This window comes from Marmota flaviventris, chromosome 1 (genome assembly GCF_047511675.1).
Source record: "Marmota flaviventris isolate mMarFla1 chromosome 1, mMarFla1.hap1, whole genome shotgun sequence".
NCBI classification, from domain to species: domain Eukaryota; kingdom Metazoa; phylum Chordata; class Mammalia; order Rodentia; family Sciuridae; genus Marmota; species Marmota flaviventris.
In genome coordinates this window covers 75,521,118-75,533,033 of record NC_092498.1, presented here as the reverse complement: position 1 = coordinate 75,533,033, position 11,916 = coordinate 75,521,118, and the positions used below count along the sequence as shown (strand labels likewise).

General features: G+C 37.0%; 1 pseudogene; it reads left to right on the top strand.

Moving 5' to 3' along the window:
• Positions 1 to 10,241: 10,241 nt before the first annotated feature.
• Positions 10,242 to 11,058, top strand: LOC117794748 (pleckstrin homology-like domain family B member 1 pseudogene; annotated as a pseudogene).
• The last annotated feature ends 858 nt before the right edge of the window (positions 11,059 to 11,916 follow it).

Here is an 11,916-nt window from a genome sequence, read left to right as displayed (position 1 = left end):
TAAAATTTTTATAGAATTTGCCAGTTAAGCTTTCTGGACTGGGATATTTCATTCTGCAGAGTTTTAAATCACAAATTAAGATTTCGAACTGTGAAAATTATTTCTTTTTCTTTGAGTGAGCTTTGGTGGTTTATGAGTTTTAAAGACTTTTCCATTTAATCTACAAATTATTGTAATAAAATTATTTTTAATATTCTTTTTATATTTAATGTCTAATCTAGAATGACATCTCCCCTTTTATTCCTATCACTGGCAATTTATCTTTTTTCTTCTCTGTTCAATGTTTCAATTTTATTCATCTTTTCAATAACTCATTTTTAATTTATTTTTAAAATTTTGTTCTAATTAGTTATACATGACAGTAGAATACATTTTAACACATTGTACACAAATGGAGCATAACTTCTCAAACCTCTGACTGTATGTGGTACAGAATCACACTAGTCACGTAATCATACATGTATATAGGGTAAGAATGTCCAGTTCATTTCACCATCCTTCTCACCTCCACATCCCTCCTTTCCCCTTACTCCCCTCTGCACAATACAAAGTTCTTCTATTCTTCCCTACCCCACCCCATTATGGATCACCAATTGCATAGCAGAGAAAACATTTGGCCTTTGTTTTTTGGGGTTTGACTTATTTTGCTTAGCATGATTATCTCCAGTTCCATCCATTTACCTCCAAATGTCATAATTTAATTTAATAATAATAATAATATTACTCAGCCTTAATTTAATTAAGGCTGAGTAATATTCCATTGTGTATATACCACATTTTCTTTATCCATTCATCTGTTGAAGGGCATCTAGGTTGGTTCCATAATTTAGCTATTGTGAATTGAGCTGCATCACTGTAGTATGCTGATGTTAAGTCCTTTGGAGTGGATACAAGGAGTGGGATAGCTGGGTCAAATGGTAGTTCCATTCCAAGTTTTCTGAGGAATCTCCACACTGATTTCCAGAGTGGTTGCACTGACTTGTAGTGCCACCAGAAATGTATGAGGGTATCTTTTTCTCCACATCCTTGCCAACACTTATTATTACTTATATTCTTGAAAATTGCCATTCTAACTGGAGTGAGATGAAATCTTAGAGTAGTTGTGACTTACAATTCTCTAAATGCTAGAGATGTTGAACATTATTTCATATATTTGTTGATCAATTGTATTTCTTCTTCTGAGAAGTGTCCTTTCAGTTCCTTAGCCCATTAATTGATTGGGTTATTTGTTTTTTTAGTGTTCAGTTTTTTGAGTTCTTTATATATCCTGTAGATTAGTGTTCTATCTGAGGTGCATATGGCAAAGATGTTCTCCCATTCTGTAGGCTTTCTCTTCACATTATTGTTTCCTTTGCTGAGAAGAAGCTTTTTATTTTAATCCATCCCATTTATTAATTCTTGATTTTATTTTCATGAGTTTTTAGGAGTTTACTTTCAAAGAATCCATTTTTCTTTCATTAATTTTATTTTTTCTCTTTTACTTTAATGGATTTTGCTCATAAATATTTCCTTACTTCTGTTTGTTTTGCGTTTAATTTCTCTTCTTTGAAAAAAGATCTAGACCAAAGGACCATAAATTTGAAAAGCAGAAAACAAAACTTTTACAAATGAAGGACTAGGGATCACTCATGTTTCTACTGCTTGATTCCCAGACTATTGAATACTGGCAATAGGAGAGAAGGACCATGTATTGGATACTGATAGAGAATATATACAACACCCTGGAGGACATTTCTCCAGTATGCTAGGTTTTGCCATTTCATACTGTAACTGACTCTCCTAATGACCATCCACCATTTTAATGAACAAGCTACTTCAAGCTTATGATAAGACCAGTTATGATAATTCCATAAATGTGGGTGTATTGTTGAACTTCACCTTCTGTGAAATATGTTTTTTACTAGAGATGAAGTTATGTGGAATCCCTGCGAGGACCCATCATGATTGTGGATAAACCTTTTTATAAGTCCTAGGATGGTGGTTTCAGAAGAAGCATTTGGGACAGGGAAAAAAAAAAAAAAATATATATATATATATATATATATATATATATATATATATCCATCCAGAGCAAGTGCCTATTCCTGTGAGAATGAAGTAAGATCCTTTTTATGATGGACACAATCTAACACAATCAACCTGCCACTAGGTATTTGGCTTTTTCTCCACACTGGTGAATTCTGTCATATTGGACACTGAGTGTTCATCTCTGATGTTGATAAGTTGGGAAGTCAGCAGTGGCTCAACATTGGTAAGTGGAAATACATATTTTAGGGCACAGGCATCACTTTTATTCCTCCTACCATGGCCACATTTTATTTTCATGAGTCTCTTGAATAATGACAAGAATTATAGAATGAGCCATTTTATCTACCTTAGAATTAAAATCATCCCCTATTGAGGTCATACTTCAGTGGAATTCTCATTGACATAAATTATTTGCTGTCATTTTAGAAATGTTTGCCCAAACATCTCCCACAGACCTACTGGTCAATGTAGGGGGGGAGAAGTTTATTTTGGCTTACAGTTTCAGAAGTTTAGTCAATTCTGGGCCAACTTTATTGCTCTGGGCCCAAGGTGAGCCTTCAGAACATTGTAAAAGAAGGGCATGTTGGAAGAGTACTGCTACATTTATGGCAGAGAGGAAGCAGAGTGGGGTGAGAAGAGAAAGAGAATGGCACAAGCAGAAAGAAACTGGAAGTGGTGACAGAGAAAATGAACCCTTTCAGGGCATGCCACCATGACCCACATCCTCCAGCAATACCTCACCTGCCTATAGTAACCATTCAGTCCATTCAAAATAGGATAGACTGATGAGATCACAGTTTTCATAATCCAATCATCTCCATCCAAACTTTCATGCATTTAACATAGGAGCTTTTAGGGGACACCTCATATCCAAACCATAACAATCACCAAATTTCCAGGTGTGTATTTCCAAGACCCTAAGCATTGAGTCAAAAACCATTAGTCACATTTATAAGTTTATGTAGACAACTTCTCTGTCCAACAGAAAGAACAACCAGGTACATGGTTAACAGTTCTATTGACTGCTTTTGTTTTCATTGCTGTTCATTAGATCCACCTCAGACACTGAGTGTTCATCTCTTATGTTGATAAGACTATAGTGTTAAAACTGTTCACATTTGAATAATACTGCTTATTATACAGAACCTAAGCACTTCAAAGCTCAGTTACTTCTTTTCAGTCAACAAGTCATATAAACTTCTAGCAAAGTAATAGTGTGTGTTGAGCAAGAGTATGTATATTAATAGGAGTAAGAACAATGGGTATTCAGACCACTTTCTCATCTGAATTATTTGTACCTTCAGCACCTGCTGAAGCCCAACTCATACTTCTATTTGTTGATGGCATGTTGCTTTCCACACACAGATTCATGATTTACCAGGTCAAAATATGCCCAGTATAAGATAGGTCCTTTTGGATATTGGAGGCAGCACATCCTTCATTTGAGAGTATTGCTTCAGTCCATGTACTGAGTAAGCTAAAAAGCTGCAAAGCTTCTGCATCAGGTCCAGGCTTCTATGTAAATATCGCAACACTGAGCCCACTAATAGACGGAATTGAGAGAAAATTCCATTGATTGGTGGGCCTATGTAAACTGCTAGTCTAAAGGGTGGACCATAGTGAAGGTCTGATTTCTTATGAATCAGTGTCAATTCAGATTCACTAATAAGTGACCCCCCAAAAAAGTTTTCTTTCCTCTCCTCCAATGCACAGTCATTTTCAAGAAGTTATAGGGCCCTTTGGGGGAAGGAAAATAGTATTAACCACTTTGTCAGAGTAGAAGGGTCTTTCCACAAGAGAATCCAGAATTAATTTATTTAAGAGATCTGGGACCGTATACTAATTCATGTTTGGAAATTGATTGTGAGGCCATGATTGTTTTGGTAATTCAAAACAGTTTGGTAGTCAAACTTGATCTAGAGTCTTATTCACTGAACCACAAGTTTCCACTTGTATATATAAGTAACTTGCTAGTCTACTATTTCAGTTTTAGGAACACAATGGTCAATTTGACAATAGCAAATATTTCTGTAGATCTGACTAATCTGATTAATGTTATAGCTCTGGGTGTAACCCAATAACCACATGTACCTTGTCCTTGGCCATTAAGTGCAACAACTTGAATCTTACAACCTCAGAATCCTTATTATCATTAGGGTTTCTTTTTTAATTGTAGCAGCTTCCTCTATAAAAAATGGCCTGCAGAGAAGAGCTAGTGTAGAATTCATTAAGAATATATGTAAAGGGGAAGATGTACTCCCATCACATTTTTTTTTCTCATTGCCTTAGTAAAGTGAGCTGTTTACCAATTTCATACCTATTTAAGGTATGAAATTGGTAAACAGCTCTTATATGGTAAATCTACTACACCATTCAATTGCTTTAAGGTTGTGGGTTACGCCTCTGCTGCTCACTAAAGAGGAGAAAAATTTCAACTTCATTTGGTATAGGTAACTTTTGGTCTATATGTCAGTCAATCAACCAACAAATCTGATCACCCTTAATCTGTGAACTATCATATTAGATTTGGAATCTCTCCATATCAATAAATCTAACATATTTCTTCTACCAAATATATCCCCATACATATTATCCATGTTTGTATTAATGTAAATGGTTAAAATCATGTTATTTGGGTGTTTATTTTATCTCATTATTGTTCAAGCTGTATCTCAGCTTTTGGGGCCTGCTGGGACTAGAGTTTGGCTATAAAATCTAGGAGCAAGGTAGAAGAATTAGTGGTAGTTCCTCAGCAAGAATAGCAAATCCTTGAAGAACTGAGGGGTTCCTGATCCTCCTTAGGATAGCTACTGTAGGTTCCTGACACAAGGAGAACTTGACTCCTTCCCTCTTCTGCAGATTTAGAATAGTTGCTTCTATTAATAATGTAATCTCAAAAAAATTTGGGGTTCAAAGTCTTCATCTTCAATGGAATCTGTCCAAAGGTCTCTATTTCAATTTTCAGAATTCCATTCTTTTTCAAAGCATGATGGTAAGTTAACAAAAGAAACCCTGAGAGGTTAAGAATTAAAATAATTTAACTTTCTGTGGAATATCACTAAGAGACTGATTTTGAGAAATCTTGATAGCCACAAAAAATAAGTAGATGGTTTACAGTCTCTTATGTCATCCTTATGCTGGAATTTAAATCCCCGAGCACATCATTTTTTTTCCCCAAATTCTCCAACACAAGTAGAAACAGCCAAACGTCCTCATTATTCTCCTTAATTTCACTAACATGACCTAGATGATATATATTCGATCACACGAAGCTTTGTCTTCCGTAGTCATCTGAGTAATACTTGCAGTGTTATTACTACATTTAAATTTAGTCACATTAGGGAATCAATACTAGGTAACCCAGAAACAATTCAAAAAACTGTAGGGGAAGAAAATGTGTCTTATTTCTACCCTTGTAAGTTCTCTGCTGGGGTCACTATGCTAAGAAGATAGACCAACAAGAGAAAAACAGATTTATTAAATATAAATTCTATGTGCCATGGGAGTCTTAGTAAGGAAATAAAGATCCAAAGAAAAGGTTAAACCTGGGCATTTTTTGTGCTACAATTAGTGAGTTGTGGAAATTCACAGAAAAACATGCTATGACAAAGAACATCAGCTAAGTGTAGAATCTGGGAAAGACTTTAGCAAAGGCTATGTGTTCAAATTCTTCCTGCTGTCCTTTTATCTTTGGAAGATGTTTCTTTCCTCTGGCTATAGGAGGACACATCTCACATGGGGTATTATGACCTGCTTCAATGGGAAATTGTACCTGTACCTCCTGATTCTCAACATATTAAATATGTCAAGGTGTCATATATTGGGGGAATGTGTCCTCAAACTCATTAAAATTATCTTTAAATTCTGTTCAATTGTAACCATATTTGATATGTTCAATAAGAGCATTACAATGACAATAGAAATGGATATAGATATAGATAACTAGATATCACATATATGTAAATTTTTTAAATGAGGAGTTTATTTTCTTTCTAGCCAGGGCTTGCCTTAATCTGAAGCAGTTATAAGAAAGATAGATGTAGAATATGGAGAACATCCACAAGGAACCCAGAAACATACTTGGGAGCCCACAAATAGAACAGAATTTATGTCACTTCTGTCTGCCTCCAGCCTTGATTATATAGTTATTCCTATATAAGAGAAATGAGTATCCTGCATTATAGAGTTAAATACAGTTGGCCCAGGAGTTGGGAAAGCTGATGGAAGATCCATTTGGAGACTCTGTCATTTACATGGCCAATGTGAGCAAGTAAAAAAAGCAACAGCATGCATGAATAACAGCCCTGGTTTTGTGAAACTGTTTAATTATAATAACCTTATTCTGGATTACTACATTACTATGTCAATTTGTGAAATTTATATTTATAAAACTTCACCTTGCCTAATACTGCAAGTTTCTTATTTACCATTAGAATTTTGTGTCAAGTCTAAAGTATGGGAACCGAAATTAAGCTCATGTTAACTAATTTTTATAGCATAAATCTTAAAATGAAATTTCTAATTTCTTCCTATAATTAGATAATTTAATATTCACAAAGCTTTCAATGATAGGAATTATTAACCACAACTTAGAGGTTAACACAGAAGTTAATTTGAATTAAAAAAATTCTGGAAATAATAAATAAATTTAACAGTATTACAGAAAGCAATACATAAAAACCAACAGTATTTCCACATACCAATAACAACTATTTTGAAAATAAATTAAAAACCACCAAAAATAATGAAAAACAAATTTGGAGAAGTTACACTCCCTGATTTCAAAATTTACCATATTTATAATAACTAGTATAGCATGGTACTGGCAAAAGAATGTCATAAAGACTAATAAACAAGACCAGAATCCTGGAAAAAAAAAGCTGATATATTATGTTCAACTAGTTTTTACCAAAGGAATAAAAGTAATTAAGTAGGTCAAAAGGATAATTTTTTAAACTTTTCTTATTAGTCCTAATCAGTTATACATGACAATAGAGAGATTTTCAATTCATGGTACACAAATAAAGCAGAATTTTTCACTTCTCTGGTTGTACATGAAGTAGAGTCACACCATTCATGGAATCATACATGTACCTAGGGTAATGATGTCCATCTCGTTCTACCATCTTTCCTACCCTCTCCCCCTGCAAGTGGAATTTTTTTAAGAAATGATGTGAAAATATGTAGATATTTGTATGGAAAAATAAACATCAACCTAGTTTCACATCACAGAAAAATATATTGAAATAGATCCAAGGCCGAAAATACAGAAGATGAAAATATAAAACTTTTATCAAAGAACAACAGAAATACTTTGGTAAGTCACATTGAAAGGGGGACAGAATTTTGCCCCCATCATTTCTCCATCATTAAATAAAATACTAACCTAGATGCTACTCTGAAGAAATTTTACTTATTGAATTTAAATATTGTAAACTTTGCGAAGTCACTTGAGGATCAAATAAAAATAATTTGCAAATAAAGTATTGATAATCTATAAAATATTATTAAAATATAAAGCATTAATTAAGCATACTGGGGGAGTCATAGGGATGGGGAGGGAAATGAGTATATAGAAATAGACTTTTAAGATCAGAATCAAAACATTTTATTTTGTTCATAATTTCTAAGCATAATTCCAGAATACTTACTTAACAAGTAGTCAACATGAAGAGTAAATTGTTATACCTACAACAGAGTAAGCAATAGAAAAATTCCAAACTTTGAATTGGAGAATGATTTTGTAAAATATTGCATTGTGCCCTGATAGGTTTTGAAAGCACTGTATAATTTTTTGAATGTATTTAAAGATATATCTAAATTTATTCTGACATTTATAGTCAAAAATTTTAAAGCTCAAAATTATATTTTAAGATATTGGATTTTTTAAAACTAAATCTATAGCCTCAAAATTAGCCTAATACAGCAAATTTGACAGGATCCAGTACTCTCCAAATGAACTACTATCATTACACTTAAAATAAACTACAAAAATAGGATTAAATACAACATAAAAGTGACAGAAAGCCTACTGAAGAAATTAAACATAAAAGAAATAGGAAAAAATGATGTAAAGAAATCACATAGGAAACATGAAAACACATGGAATGAAAATATTAAGCCAATTTCTATAAAATAAGTACAGGGGAGAAAGCCAAAAGAAGATGGACTCTTGAACTGTTGCACATTACATTTATCACATTGCAAATACAGTGTTTTGACTTCTGGTTTGAATAGAAGTTGAAGTATGTGTTTGACAATTTCTATTTAACATAGCTTTGCATTCATCTGACAATTTAGCTAATCATGTTTGTGTATAGGACTTGGAGGATATGTCTGAGCATGCATACGAATTTGCACATCACCCTTGAACTCAAGGAGAGAAAGGTAGGTTACAAAAGCCTGATCTGAAAGTTAATTAGCTTAATTCTGAAAATGCTTCTGTAAATAAAGTTGAGATGTCTGTAGAAAGAGATTGTGAATCAAGGACATGTAGTTCAAATTGTGAAGGGTCCTCAGTCCTCCCTTTCCTCCCTTGAGATAATTAATCCCAAGGTTAGGCAATAAGCATGTGTTTACCAAATAGTATCTATCAAAATTTGCCTTGAGGGAATTTGAGAAACATCTTTGCCCTATAATGAATATAAAATAAAAATTCACTAATAGCCTACATACAAATAAAATATAATAGAACTCAGTCTGCATTCACATTTCAGATGACCTCTTATGAAATGTGTATTTTACAATAAGACTTCAATCTTTATTAGGCAAATGAAAGGTTCTTTATTGTTGGTAACTCAGATATTGTCTAGCATTGCTGGGTGGTTTTCTCTTTTCAGTTTTTAATTTTGTTTTTCAACAGAGTTCCAGTAACATTCCTTGAACTTTTAACATACTAATAAGGTATTTTTTCCACATATGAGTTTCACTGACTCTAGAAGAGGTATTTCTTGTTTCTACAGGAAAAAGAAATTTAGGAGTGATCCAGGGAATAGAGTTCCTTTATATAAAAAAGGGCAATAAAAGGATATATATTTTAGTCAGTATATTAAGTCTTAAGCTGTTATTGAAATAGAATGTGTCTGATTGACAAATGATCACACTGATTTATTGAATGCATGAATGTTATCTACAGAAGATATGAAAAATGCATTTTTCTCAAAGGAAAATTAAAAGAGTTACTTTTTAAACATATCTAAAGCACATATATGTTTCCAAGTATAGTTTCAATGTGATAAGGTCACTTTAAGATCATTTTGAAAAGAAATGGGTTATATTTTTACAAAGCATAATAATAATGTTTAATAAGGTTATATTTCTGAATACATATTTTTATGTCTGAAAAACATTTATTCTTAAAACTTGCTTCAAAGAAAAAGTAATTATTCTCTTAAAAATATTCTCAGAGTGAATTATTTAAATTCATTTCAACATTTAAGAGAATCAATCAACAAATATATGAAAAAATGTTTATCATCAATAACAATTAGAGAAATGCAAATCAAAACCACTCTAAGATTTTTCTCACATCAGTTAGAATGTAGCTATTATGCACACAGGTAACAATAAGTGTTGACCAGGATGTGGGGAAAAAGGTACATTCATACACTGCTGGTAAGACTACAAATTGGTGCAGCCAATATGAAAAGCAGTATGGCGATTTCTTGGAAAATTGGGAATGGAACCACCATTTGACCTAGCTATCCCTCTCCTTGGTCTATACCCAAAGGTCTTAAAAGCAGCATACTGCAGGGACACAGCCACATCAATGTTTATAGCAACACAATTCACAATAAATAGCTCAACTGTGGAACCAACCTAGATGCCCTTCAATAGATGAATGGATAAAAAAAAAGTGTGATATATATACACAATGGAATATTACTCAGCAATAGGAGAGAATAAAATCATGGTATTTGCATGTAAATGGATGGAGTTAGAGAAGATAATGCTAAGTGAAGTTAGCCAATCCCCAAATACCAAATGCCAAATGTTTTCTTTGATATAAGGAGGCTGATTCATAGTGGGATAGGGAGAGGGGGCAAGGGAGGAATAGATAAACTCTAGATAGGGCAGAGGGGTTGGAGGGGAAGGGAGGTGGCATGGGGTTAAAATGATGGTGGAATGTGATGATCATTATTATTCAAAGTACAAGTATAAAGACATGAATGGTGTGACTCTACTTTGTGTACAACCAGAGACCAGCATGGAGACCAGCATCTCCACTGGGGGCAATTCGGCCTGTTCTCCTGACAACATGTCCAGTGCCAGTGGTCTGGACGCGGGCAAGATTGAGAAGATGGAGAAGATGCTAAAAGAAGCTCATGCAGAGAAGAGCCGGCTCATGGAGTCTAGGGAGAGGGAGATGGAGCTGCTCAGGCAGGCCCTGGAGGAGGAGCGGCGGAGGCGGGAACAGGTGGAACGGAGGCTGCAGAGTGAGAGCGCTCGGAGGCAGCAGCTGGTGGAGAAGGAGGTCAAGATGCGGGAGAAACAGTTTTCTCAGGCACGGCCCCTGACCCGCTACCTGCCTATCCGGAAGGAGGACTTTGACCTGAAGACCCACATCGAGTCATCAGGCCATGGTGTGGATACCTGCTTGCATGTGGTGCTCAGCAGTAAGGTCTGCCGTGGCTACTTGGTCAAGATGGGTGGAAAGATTAAATCCTGGAAGAAGCGCTGGTTTGTCTTTGACCGGCTCAAGCGCACCCTTTCCTACTATGTGGACAAGCATGAGACGAAGCTGAAGGGGGTCATCTACTTCCAGGCCATCGAGGAAGTGTACTATGACCACCTGCGCAGTGCAGCCAAGAGCCGGAACCCAGCCCTCACCTTTTGCGTGAAGACCCATGACCGACTGTACTACATGGTGGCCCCATCTGCGGAGGCCATGCGCATCTGGATGGATGTCATCGTCACAGGGGCTGAGGGCTACACTCAGTTTATGAACTGACTGCCGTGGCCTCCGGGACCCTCAGGCTGGCCCCAGGACCCACGCCAGCCTCTTGCTGCTCTGCTGGCCCCTGTGGGCAGCTGCACAGCGGGCGCCAGCCCTCACAGGGGCAGGATGTAACGGAGCGGCCAGGGCCTTTGGGCAAGAAGACTTTGTGGTACTCTGTAGGGATTCAGTCCTATGAGTTTCTGGGCTCAGAAGAGGAAGGTGGGAGGGGACTTGCTGCCTCCTGGGAGCCCAGAACTCGCAGTTCCTGTTCAGAATGCTGCCCGGTGCCCGGCCCACACCGTGGAGGAACTGCCACAGAGGCTCAATCTGACCTGCTCTCCCCAGTCTGTTTTCTCTTTGTAAAGGACTAATTATGGTACCAGATTCTGCCAAAGATCCTCTTGCCTCCGCCCTGCAGGGCCTTGGGGCCGAGCAGAGCCACCCCGTGGGGCACCAGCGCAGGCAGCGCACTGCTCCAGCGCCCTCTGCCTCACTGTCTCCCTCGTTTCTGTTTTTAATTTGCTTGAGGGACAGACACTTCAAGTGTCACCCTTGAGGTTCCAGCCCCATTCCCTGGTTGGAGAACCATCACCATGATCTCCATGGTGATCGCTTCATTGTCATGGTTACATACTAACTGCAGCGGCTCCATGGCTGAGCCCACTGCTCAGTGATGGGCCATCTGAGGGTACGCGCCATCATCTCTCCAGCCCAGGCGCGGGGTAATCTCATGCAGGGGGAAAGGACTGAGCACCTCCCCGCCCCCTGCCTGTGTCTAGTCCCCAGACGTGCAGCCTGCGGCACCCCACGCCAGCCCTCTCCCTTCACTCGTGCCTTGCCTAGAGCCAGAAGGGATGATGCAGGAGATCTGTGACCAGAGGGACAGCCAGCACCTGGGAGAGGAAGCCAAAGGGTGTCCTCTGGGTCCTACAGGGTTGAGTTCCGGACAG